This window comes from Microtus ochrogaster, chromosome 5, assembly GCF_000317375.1.
Source record: "Microtus ochrogaster isolate Prairie Vole_2 chromosome 5, MicOch1.0, whole genome shotgun sequence".
NCBI lineage: Eukaryota > Metazoa > Chordata > Mammalia > Rodentia > Cricetidae > Microtus > Microtus ochrogaster.
This window is the reverse complement of record NC_022012.1, coordinates 24,711,501-24,724,781: the sequence shown is the minus strand read 5'-3', so window position 1 is coordinate 24,724,781 and position 13,281 is coordinate 24,711,501.

The window sequence follows — 13,281 nt, the reverse complement described above, 5'->3', positions numbered from 1 at the left end:
CTCCTCCTCCTCCTCCTCCTCCTCCTCCTCTTCTTCTTCTTCTTCTTCTTCTTCTTCTTCTTCTATTTTCACGTTTGCAGCTGTACTTTCCCTCTTAGCATGGCTCTTATTGCATTTTATGCATTTTATCATCCTGTCTCTTTTGCCCACTTGTTCCAACAGATATTTTCATTGACTCTGCAATTCCTTCATCAAGCCAGTGTTTAGGAAGTCTCCAGGACACCCTGTTGTTGGTTGCCTGCCAAAACTTGATGGTAAGATACTGTTGCTAAAGATACTACACTGATTTTTTCAAGTACCTGGAGAAATGAAATTGATACTGACCAGAAAGCTTCCTTCCTGCTGGCAAGCTTCCATACTCCTATAAGGTGCAATTTAAGCTACTGGGAGGAAAAAGTCATCAACAGTCTTACCAAGCTGTGAACACTGTAGACTACAAAAATGACCAGAGTGGCAAGATATGCCCATGGGTGCAATAGTGGCACAGATGCAATATGAGTAGTCAACTGTTTTTTTATTTGATTTAAGGCTCTCTCCAAGGATGAATCACATGTCCGGTGTTATAAAGCTGTCCGAAGCTCACAGGCCACAGGAGAGACATGCTACTGTATTCTGCTTAACAGACAGTATCAATCTGTCTTCTTAATTTGCGTCTCTGCTCATAGACCAGTACGGTCTCAGATCTCATCAGAGAACTTTAAGGGGATGATGGTTGTCTCTGTTTTTATTTCATTGACATTGGAAAAGATACTTTGTATGATTTCAGTACTTTGAATTTTATTATGTTTTTTTGTTTTCCAACATGTTTATGGTGGATAATATATGTGCATTTTATAAAATAAATGTTTTTCTGTTGTTGGATATACACACATATACACACAATAGTCATTTTATGACTATTGCAACCTGGGCAATTTCCTCTGCAGTTACATTCATAGTTTAGTTCACACTGATGCATAGCCCAGAATAATAATGGCAGGACAGTAATAAAGAATAAAATGGCTAAAAAAACAATATAATGTGTATATAACACACATATGTATTAAGTCTAATTTATTTGAATTATTATTCAAGACTTTTATTTCATAATCAATCTTCTGTTTGGTTGCTTTATTGGTTAATAAAATACAGTATTAGAATTTTATACCATATTTTAGAGCTATTTTTGTCTTCAAATCTGTCAATAATGACTTTTATATGAACCTTATACTTGTTATATCTCCTTGGCAAATTGACCACCTAACAATTTGTGATATCCTTTGTCATTTCTGTAGAGTTTGACCTAAAGCATATTTTGCTTAGTATTAGTGTCATTAGCTCTTTTTTTAGTTACTTGTGAAATAATCTTATATCACTTTAATTCTCTCTGTTTTTCTGTCTCTGTCTCTCTCTCAGATCTACTGTGAGTTTCTTGTAGGTAGTGTATAGTTGGGTCATGTTTTTTAAACTCCATATGTCTTTTCAGTTTTCTCTCATTTGGAACTTATTGGTCTTCTTAAAATTGTAGATGTATCTTTTCTGAAATTTGAGAACTTTTTCAGGTTTTTTTTTTTGAGTAAACTCTCTGGTCCTTCTTTGATTTCCATACAGTATATATTGTATTTCTTGGTGATATATCATAAGCTTCTTAGGCTCTGTTCACTCTTCTTTTTACTTTCTCCCCTTTAGACTTTATAACTTTCAGAGTGCATAATTCCCTATGTTTGAATTTATAGATTTTCGTTGCTTACTCAAGTGTCCTGATGAGTCCTGCTGGTTAATTTTCAATTTGGTTATTGTATATTTCAGTTTTAGAATTTGTTTAGCTTCTTTGATAATTCCTAATCTTAGTCTCATTTTGTTCATTATTATTAGTCTTTGTTTGTTTGTTTTGTTTTGTTTTAGGTTCTGTTTTTCAAGACAGGGTTTCTCAGTGTTGTTTTGTTGCCTGCCATGGAATAAGCTCTTGTAGACCAGGCTGGCCTCAAACTCACAAAGATCCTCCTGCCTCTGCCTCCTGAGTGCTGGGATTAAAGGCTTGTGCCATCACCACCAGGCTTGTATTGTTGTTCTTTTGTATTTACCTCTTCACCCATGTTTTCTTAAGTCATGTGGAGTGTGCGTGTGTGTGTGTGTGTGTGTGTGTGTGTGTATGTATGTAAAGCAAGCTCTCATTCTGTATGTTAGACTGACTTGTAGTTCAGTGTGTATCCTAGGTAGGCCTCAAACTAGTTACCATTCTGCCTCAAGCTTTTGAATGCAAAAATATAAGCTTGAACCAACATACCTGGCTTTAAAGTCTACTTATTTTGTGTTTTTTCGGGGATGGTTTTTTGACACCTATTTTCATTCCTTCAGTGTTGTCCTTGCTTTTTTTTTGAGAGCTTGCTCTCTCTCTAGTCCCCTTTCTCTCTCTCCCCTTCTCTCTCTCCTCCTCCTCCTTCTTCTTCCTCTCTCTCTCTCTCTCTCTCTCTCTCTCTCTCTCTCTTTCTCTGTCTTTCTCTGTGTTTGTGTTTGCATTGTGAATTCTTTTTCATTGCTAAAAATTAAGCATTTTGGGGGAAAAACAACTTTCCATATCTTTGAAGATTGTCTTTGTGTTGAAACACAGTCCAAGAATAGAGTCGTGCAAGAGGAATTCTGGGTGCTTGTGAGAAAACTCCAAGAAAGCAAGACAAGAGTCCTGTGACCTCAGTTTCTTTAAAAACATGGAATTGTTCTTAGAAAGTTCTTTCCTGCCCCTTGTAGGTGTAGTGGATGGGGGTGAATTCAGCTGTTGTTATCCACACACCTCTATGGAAAAACATGTTTTGACCATGTATGACTTGTCCTTACGATTGTACGTTTTACTTAGGAGACTCTTCTTAACCCTCAGAGTACAAATTGTCTGATGCTCTGAATAAAGTTGGCTATTGTATGAGAATTTAGTCTACCTCATTTTAAAGCACTATTCTCCCAGGTTTACGCCACTAACTTTGTCCCAGAAGAGTTCTGATTTTACTGGATTTGTTCAGTCTTGGATCAACATAAGGAGAAAGCTTAGGACCTCTCAGGTCCTCTCTTGCCCAAGTTTGCATCTAGTTATTCAATTACCTCTAGTGCACAGCTGCTCTCAAATGATTTATTTCCTGAGAATCTTACCCCCATAGCCTTCCTCTTGGAGCCTTGGATGGTCCACTGTATATCCCTATCAGTCTCCCTTGTTCCAGGTTTCTGTGTGTCTGTCTCCCCTAACTTTCCTAAGGACTTGCTGGTTTTCTCTGCGTCATGTCTGAGTTTAGTAAAACTCAGCTGTCTGAGACCAATCTTCAGTCTCCACAAAGGTGAAAAAGAAGTCCACTCTGTTCCCTCCAATTCAAGGGAAAAGATAGGGAGCTGCCAGTCCCTCTTAACCAAGATAGTGCCATGTCAGAACCAACGCAAGGGAAGAGTGAACAAAATTAGCATAACACTTTCTACCACTTGGAATTTGCTGTTTTCTTGGTTGTTCTAGGCCTTTTGCTGACTTCTGTAGCTCATATAATGTTGCTTTTAGTCAGTTTATCTTTTAGATGTTTCTATGAAGGAACAGTGTATGAAGCCTCCCATTCTCCAGCATCGTTTTCCTGATCCCTTCAAAAGCCTCTGGCCATTCTATATCCCTGACATCCTGAAAAGAATGCAGTCAAAAGAGGAGCAAAGGCTGTATTCCCCTATGTTAGAATGGATGGTTTCTCCCAGGAGTCTTATCTATAGTATGCAGAAGGACAATTCTTCCACTATCAAATGGACAAAATTGGACACAAAAGTGGACAAATCTTCCACTTTAAAAAAAATTAAATAAACATATTCTAGTATAATTATCACAAGCCTAGACTTTTATTTTCACCATAACTGGTTCCAAAATATGTTTTGTCCTAGAAAGGCAGCTATGGAAACACTATCTCAGCTTGAATTGTCACGAAAGTAGAAGCTAGGACAGGGGAACTTATGTAAGAACTTCATTGGGTGGGGGTGAGTCTGTGTTATGGAAATGAAAAATGAGAGTGAGGAGCAGGAGATTAGAAGACCAGGAAAATGTCGTTAGATTGCTGTTGCTGCTGCTGTAGACATCCAGAACTTTGTTTTGCTGAACTTTCCAAGATATATACAAAATCGTCAACTTCCAGGAGTTTCCCACACAGAGGACAGAAAGGCAGAGGATCTGTTAGCTATGAAGGGTTGCCTCAGTGTCCTTAGCTCCTCTTTGGGCTCTTCTTGAGCATGCTTTTAGGTATAGAGAGTTCTTGTCTGCCTGTGAGGCACTGATGAAGGCGGGACATGGGTGGGCTCTTCCGCTGGTCAAGAGTGTGTGACTTGGCTGAAGGGGTGTTCTGAGGTAACCAGAATGCTGGTATGTGTTGTATAGGGTCAAGGGTGCTTTTGCTCCAGCTTCACAGTTACATGTGGTGTTCTACCAAACAGAGCTCAGCAAAAATCTCATCTGTTTTCTTCTTCCCGTTTCCGGTCTCTCCTCTTCCTTGCCAAATTCCATGTCTTTAAAAAGAATCCCAATTCCACAATAATAAGGAAATAATCCCAAAGTTCTCCATGCTACTGGCATTATCTAAATTGTTTCCTTGTTTTCCTGATGGTTGGCCATCACAGATTTTATATATTTGTTTCTCAGGGGGAAAAATGTCCTTAGCACATTCTCTATCTTTTGGAGTGTTTATATACTGAAGAAATAGGGAATAGGGGACCCAAGGCTACAGGTTTAAGTGATAAACTGCCCTGAATTCCATTAGCTAATGTGGAAATGCAGCTTAAAGGAGGTGCCCCCAAACCAGGCACGTGACATTTACTCTGACTCTTTCCCCTGAGGAGTTCTTTTGGCTGAACAGCAAGCTCTCTGGGCTGTGCAACAAGAGAACATCCCTACCATAACATACAGGCTGGGCAGCTGCTGTTAGCTGGAGATGGCTCAGCATGAACAGCTGTGGAAGGGTTGACCTTTGTGGGAAGAGCACCACAAGCCCCACTGCTGTAGGCTGGCTTCCATTCAGGCTTAGCACAAATGAGCTATAATAATAATTTAGCAGAGACACAAGGGGGAAGGAGATTAAGACGACGTTTTGTTTGAATAACTAGAGGGTACAACAAGAAGAAATTGTATGGGTGCCAACTGAGAACGTTTTCTAGAAATGAGAGAGATAAACTTGTGAAAGAGGGGACTTTTCTTTTTCCTCTGTGTGATGGTGTATTTCTTAAGCACACATTTATTTCACATACATGTGTCCTACTTTTCTAACCTACCCTGTTAGAACACAGAAAGCCCGTGTGTGAGTGAGGAGAGGGAGGCTATAGTGTCTCCACCCAACTCTGGTATGTGTATGTGGGGGGTATGGGGGTGTGCATGTGTCTGTGTTGTATGTGCTTGTGGGCTTATACATGTGGGTGCACATGTATGCATGTGTATGTGGGGCCATCTTTCCTTGATTACTTTCCATTTTTACTCTGTGACAAGGTCTCTTATTGAGCTGGAAGCTCATTGGTTTGGTACCATTGACTGGCCAATGAGCTTTAGATATCTACCTGTCCCTACCCTTCATCCCCCAAGTACTGGGGTTACAAACATGTGCTACCACGCCCAGTTTCTTTTTTTAATGTGAGTTGAGGGGATCTGGATTCAAGTTCTCATGCTTGCACAGCAAACGGCAACTGGGCCATCATCACAGCCCTAGGACTGTATTCTTAAGCCAATCCTGGGTTCTGGAAAGACTGTTCGCAATGCTTTCTTGAGTGGGAAATCCACTGGCAAATGTCTTAGCTACGATGTTCTGGGAAAGTTATTAGAACCTGGGACTTTACATCCTGGGAGAAGACTTTTGTAAGATCACTTGAAATCCCTAGAAACTGCTTATAGCACAATACAACACACACACACACACGCACGCATGTGCACACACACAAAACAAAACCAGGAATTATGTGAAAACATGAATCATAGAGGCTGGAAAGGCAGAGACATTTGTGGCGGTGGACAATTGGAAATAAATTTTGGTTGCCTTCTGTAAGCAATGCCAGCTGTGGTCTGTTTTCTCAAACTAAGACAGGCTGCACAAGTCCAAGAAGGAAAGGATTTTCTCCCAAATGCTCGAAGCGTGTCTGAGTTAGGACAGCTATATCCTAAGATTTACCTCTTCCTTAAATCCCTATTGTAGTGTGGGGTTCATGGAGAAAAGGGCTAAATGTCAGTTATCTAAATGTGCGAGCGAACTGAGGTCTGCAGAGATTAAGCAAATTCAAAGGGTGTTTAGTTTTCCCATTTGATTTGAATTTTGAATATCCTCCTCTACTTCCTCAAATCTAGAACATGGGTTGGTGCGCTCTTGAGTTTTGTAATTGAGGCTTTATTGGGACACACTCATGTTTTTCTATATACTCTGGGTGGCAGGTTTTACATTACAGTACATGCCATTTGGATGGAGATTATGTGGCCCATGAAGCTCTTAACATTAAGATTGCTTAATGTTACAGAAGAACGTTGCTATTCCTGTTCCAGAAGAAGGAAAGCTACAGAGAAATTAAACTTCTATTATGCTTAAGTTCTAGGAAGTCATGGCTTTGAGTGCAAGAAACCAGATGAAGAGCTTGAAATGGAGGCTTAAAGCAGCGGAACATTGTGTTTCCCTTGTAGAATGTAAACACATACTTAACAGCAAAGATGAGCAAATGCCAAGAGAGGAAGAGGGGACCTTTGGGCCAGAACATGCCACCGAGAGAGAGAGAGAGAGAGAGAGAGAGAGAGAGAGAGAGAGAGAGAGAGAGAGAGAGCAGGGAGGGTTTTGTGCTTTAAGAGAAAAGCTATAGGAAGAAGTGGAAAATTCCTGATGAATTAGGAGATGCTTCTCGCAGACCGGATCTATCTATGTAGCCTAGGCTATGCTTCAACTTGTCCCCATCCTGAGTGTTGGGGTTATATATATGTACTGGCAGTTCTGGTTTTAGGGATGATTATCAACAGAAAGAGTGTGGCTTGAGTTACCGTATTATAGAGGAAGTCTTCTTTCCCAGTGCAGAGGGCTATCTTGCAGGAGGCCACAGGGCAGCTACAGCAGACAGTGTTTGTGGAGAATAAGAGGAATGGTAATTTGCTCTAAGTAACTGTTTTCCTTAAAACCTGAAAATCAAAATAGATGAATATAGATTTACAGTGTTATCCCTGGATTTTAATTCCCAAATTGTGCTTTTAGATTTACAACAGAGAAAGCAATCTTAACTCTCACCTGGGTGAAGAGAGCCAGTAAAGCTGGGAACAATCTGGAAAGATAGTTTAAAAGGCAGAGACTGCTCTTCACAATACATTACAAGTTAGATAACTTGTTCTGTCACATCCCCTATGAGACATGAACATGACCAGGTAGGAGCTTGGTATGTGGCTTGAGGCCTCGGAGGACCACTAGGTAAAGGTGGCCTCATCATAAAAAAAGCTGATCATTCATGCCTCCTAATCACCATCCTTCCCCGGGGCTGCGAACACAAGAATTGGGCCAGGATTTCAGCACTCTTTGAGTACATGTGGCTTTTGCCGCAAGGTACTGTTTCCACTGACCACCTAGATGGGATGATCGAGGGGTGTCCGCTGGCCTGAAATTTGGCTCATCTTTTTTCGAGTTACTCTTGAATTTCTGGTTTGAGGGTTAAGGTTGTAAATGAAAAGCTGTAGGCCTGCATCACTGTAGGGTTGAGCTGATGTGGAAAGAGCTCTCAGAGCCTGTCCTAAGACGGGCAGTGAAGAATGGATGGCAAACAGTCTCATTCAAACCAAGCTCATGAGTGGTGTGCACCCTGTAATCAGATAACGGTTAGATCATTGGGAGAATGCTGGGAAGCCCTTACGCATTTCTCTCTCTCTTAGCTTGGCAGAAGGTATTTAACAATGGTCCTATAAAGTATGGAGAGCAAGATTTGTGGAGCTGGTGCTCAGTGCGTAGAAGCTACCCATATTAGACAGGGTGCTTTAAAGAAGGAGAGCATAGAGACACCTATAGATAACCTATGGGGCATCTGTTATGAGACTTGAACTCACATATTATGGAGATTGGGGAAAACTGTGATCAGTCGTTTGCAAGTAAAGAGACCAGAGAAGCTGGTGGTGTGATTCAGTCTAAGTGCAAAGGAATGGGACCCTCAGCTGGATGCTGGGCACACAAGTCTGTGAGTCCTTGAGTCCAGAAGCCAAAAACCCTGGAGTTCTGATGTCCCCATGAAGGAGATGGATGTCCCAGACGAGAAAAGAAATTAGACCTTTCTCTACCTTTCTGGTCTAAGCAGCCTTCCACAGAGCAGACTGTGCCTATCCACACTGGTGGGGCTTGACTTTCTTGGCTCAGTTTGCTGCTTTAGATGTTGATCTTCTCTGGAAAACCCTCCTAGTTACATCTAGAAATAATTCTTTGCTGGGCAGTGGTGGCTCACACCTTTAATTCCAGCCTTCGGGAGACAGAGGCAGTCGGATCTCTGTGAGTTTGAGGCCAGCCTGGTCTACAGGAGCTAGTTCTAGGACAGGCTATAAAGCCACAGAGAAACCTTGTCTCAGAAAAGGAAATAAAGCTTCACTGGCTAAAAGGCCTAGTCAGATTGACACATAAAATCGGCTGTCATATGATTATTATATTCATTATTGAAGGCAAACAGAAAAAAATCAAGATTTGTTGCTGTTCAGTGAAAAAAATTCTGTTTATTTAAAACAACCCAAAAGTCCTTAATCTGAAAAAAATCACTACAAAAATTACTGTAGGTTTTCGAATTTCCTCTAGAAGCCTGTGTCTTAATTCCTCCTGCAGCAATCTGCAGGCACTTGATTGCTCAGGAGGCTGTATGAGCTAAGCATGCATTACCCCTGATCCTCTTTTGTTCATAATTTCTAAACAAGCAACCTAAAATCCCCCATGGAGCAGGCCTCTCCCCCAGCCCCTGCCCTCATAGAAACTCGATTCTTGCTGTTTTGTAAGTTTTCATGATAAAAGAAATGTAAACATTTAAATAATAATGTATTTTTAAAGGCATAATGGGGTTAGGTAGGAAAAACAACCATTTAATATCATCTGCAGAAGAAATCTAATAAGTTTTGGGGTTCACTGGGGAGCCAGAGAATATTTGGTTTTATGAGAGGATTAAGTTTTTATTGAATTACATTTCTACGCAAGACATGCTGGTTGTTCTTCTAAAATGGGAAGTCTAACTCGGTGAATTTTGGGCTAGTAAAGTATAAATCAGGATCAGAATCTTCTGTTGAAACGGTTGCCTCAACAAAGACCCTGTCTGGGCTTGAATGTTGCCAGAGTGGCCAAACAGGTAGGCTCAGTACCTGCTGGTGGAGCAGCTGCAGGGGACTGAACAGCAGAAGTCTCAGAAAGACCAGGTTCTGGTTTCGCGTTTTGCTACTAACACTTAGAGCACCCATACATCTATGAACTTCAGTTTTATCACTTGTGAAAATAAGAAAGAGTATCAGGGGCCAGTGAGATGGCTCAGCAGGCAAAGGTGCTTGCAGCCAAGCCTGAGGACCTGAGTTCAATCCCTAAGACCCACATGGAAGAAGAAGAGAATCTATTCTGTGTTCTGCAACTAGTCCTCTGACCTCCACATGTGTGACACATGAATCTTGGAGCAACAGGTGTATGAGCACACACACACACACACACACACACACACAAGAATATGTGAAATGGTGTTCAAATGAAGGTATTCTATTTTTAGAATCACTCCAAATTATTCTAAAATACTGATCTAATGACAAGCTGGCAACTTAAAGCTCCCTTAAGAGAAGTAGTTAAAACACACGTTTCCTAGAATGAATTTGGAATCCAGCTATCAGTAGGGGACTGGCTAAATAAATTGTAATTTGTTCAACCATACGTGCCCTTAAGAAGCAATTGTTCTGCATGTACCCGTATAGAAATCTCTCTAAGGAATACAGTTGATTGAAAAAGCAGAGTGCAAAACCCCATGTATAAGTGAAACTATGTGTGGCATTGCATAGACCAGCTTTTGGGTTTTGTGTATGAAAGAATATTCATGAAATTGTACACAGTATTTGTAAGGTCTGACAGCTCCACTTACCTAAGGTGTGAGTAATAACAATAATGTGGCTTTTAAGAGTTGATCCATACCACACGCTCCAGTGTCTTCTTTTTTATGTGTGGGCAGTTTAACATTTACTTCCTAATAAGTCACAACAAAGAGGGGACCTGGTACTCGTGGAGGAATGCAGAGTGGGCAAAGCAGCACAGTAGTCCAGCATTCTTGTAAAAGTGACCCTACCTCTTAGAATCTTACCTGTGAACCCAAGTTATAAGGACTCCTAATCAGATTTTGTGATTCCAGTTGAATTTGCATATAGTGTTTATAATGTATTTGGGGAGACACAGAAAAACAGAGACATTCCTACATTCAAACAGGAAATGATTGAAGAGCATGGAATTCTCAACCAACACTTTAGAGGACTTTGTTTGACACCTGGGGGATGGAGAAGGGTTAACCTCCATCCTTGAGGAATTATATGAGCTCATATGGAAGACAAAAATCAATTACAGGAACCAACTAGAGAATAATACTAAGCCACCCCAGATCACCCGCGTTCTTGTAGACTGCGCTCTAAAATGAATATTGCTCATCTGAAACTTAAGAAAAGCAGACTCGGCAATAAAAATAAAGCCCACACCCTCCTTGTGCTGATCTGTATGCTAAAGAGTCAGTAAGAGAACCACAGAGTTCCTTTGTGCTGATAAAGGTCCCTGTCCTCCAATTTCTGAACACTTGTCCAAACTGAAGACCCCTCCCCCTGCCTCACATGCTCCATGACCAGACACCTCCCTTTTCAGCCAACAGTTCATTTTCAAGTTGAGACTCTGACACCCCCAGATAATCTCTGTGTACAAAAATTACCAACGATAACAGCAGAGAGGGGGCATTACATGGGCAGCCCCTCTGCATTGGTATGAAGGCCTCAAAAGAGCAAAAGGCTCCTCCCTGTCTGAGCAAAATGCAGTTGGGAAGAGGGCCTAGCTAGGGGCAACCAGGTGGCCATATGGCCTTTCTTGTCACAAAGACTCTTGTTAATATGAGGACCAGTACATGACAGGGGCTCTGAGCAGGTCAGATTTGACGCCTAAGTTGACTCCACTGGCAGCCAGAGTCCGATAAAGGCGTCATTGATTTAGGAATTTCTTCCAGACAGCTCTAATTATGGCCCTGATCTCAGGGTGTGGAAACACATAGACACCATTGTAGAGAGGCTCAGTGCTATCAGGGTCAAGACCAAAGTACTGCACGAAAGAAACTCAACATTGCTTGGTATGTGGGAGGAGCGAGTCTGCAGGGAACTGTGTTTATCCAGTATAATCAAGTTCCTGGTCCTTTCTGAGCTTATGTTTGTCATTCCTGGTGGGTCCTTTGTATGGTGCCTCCATCTCTGTGGCTTCAAAATCTACCCAAAAAGGTGGAATGGATAAGACAAACATCCCATCCTCAGAGGCTGTATGTGGAAGAATCTAGAAAACAGATTGGCTCTGTTTTCCTGCACTCATCTCCTGACTAATATACCAATGATGAAGACAACAAGCAAAAATCTTTGCATTGATGTTCATGAGTGAGATAGGCCTATAATTCTCTTTCTTGGTTAAGTCTTTGTGAGGTTTTGGTATCAGGGTGACTGTAGCTTCATAAAAGGAATTTGGCAATGACTCTTCTGTTTCTATATTGTGAAATACATTCAGGAGTATAGGTATTAGTTCTTCTTGGAAGTTCCGGTAGAATTCTGCATTGAAACCATCTGGTCCTGGGCTTTTTTTCGAGGGGAGATTTTTGATAACAGCTTCTAATTCTTCGCGACTAACAGGTCTATTTAGATCATTCACCTGTTCTTGGCTTAGCTTTGGTATATGGTACTTATTTAAAAAAATGTCCATTTCTTTTGTATTTTCCAGTTTTGTGGCATACAGGCTTTTGTAGTAAGATCTAATGATTCTCTGAATTTCCTCTGTGTCTGTGGCTATGTCCCCCTTTTCATTTCTGATCTTATTTATTTGCGTGTTCTCTCTCTGTCGTTTAATTAGTTTGGATAGGGGTTTATCGATCTTGTTGATTTTCTCCAAGAACCAACTTTTTGTTTCATTGATTCTTTGGATTGTTTTCTGTGTTTCTATTTTGTTGATTTCTGCCCTCAGTTTGATTATTTCCAGTCTTCTACTCCTCCTGGGTGCATCCGCTTCTTTTTTTTCTAGAGCTCTCAGGTGTGCTGTTAAGTCCCCAATGTATGCTTTCTCCGTTTTCTTTAAGTGGGCACTTAGTGCTATGAACTTTCCTCTTAGCACTGCTTTCAACATGTCCCATAGAGGAACATGGGATGTACTAACCCATAATTGGTTTCTAGCCATAAACAAAGGCCATTGAGCCTATAATTCGTGTTCCTAGAGAAGCTAAATAAGAAGGTGAACCCAAAGAAAAACATATAGTCATCCTCCTGGATATTAACCTTCATCAGGTGATGAAAGGAGACAGAGACGGGGTCCCACATTGGAGCACCAGACTGAAATCCCAAGGTCCAAATCAGGAGCAGAAGGAGAGGGAGCACGAGCAAGGAACTCAGGACCGCGAGGGGTGCACCCACACACTGAGACAATGGGGATGTTCTATCAGGAACTCACCAAGGCCAGCTGGACTGGGTCTGAAAAAACATGGGACAAAACCGGACTCTCTGAACATAGTAGACAATGAGGACTACTGAGAAGTCAAGAACAATGGCAATGGGTTTTGATCCTACTGCATGTACTGGCTTTGTGGGAGCCTAGGCTGTTTGGATGTTCACCTTACTAGACCTGGAAGGAGGTGGGAGGTCCTTGGACTTCCAACAGGGCAGGGAACCCTGACTGCTCTTCGGGCAGATGAGGGAGGGGGAGTTGACTGGAGGAGGGGAAGGGACATGGGAGGCGGTGGCGGGGAGGAGGCAGAACTCTTTAATAAATAAATAAATTAATTAAAAAAAAATCACTGAGTCTTACCTAGTTTTGAGATGGGCTCTCATGCGTCCCAAGCTGTCTTCAAACTCACCGTGTAGCTGAGGGTGGCCTTGATCCTTCTACCTCTACCTCCTGAATGCTGGGATGAAGGTTTGAGTCATCATGGCTGATTTACATGGCCCTAGACATTGCATGCAAGGCTTTGAACATGCTAAGCAAGCGTTCTACCAACTGAGATATATCCTCAGCCCCACACAGAGATTTTTGCTATTAAATTAATCAGTATTTGTCAGATCTGTTTATGCATCACTGTCAAAAT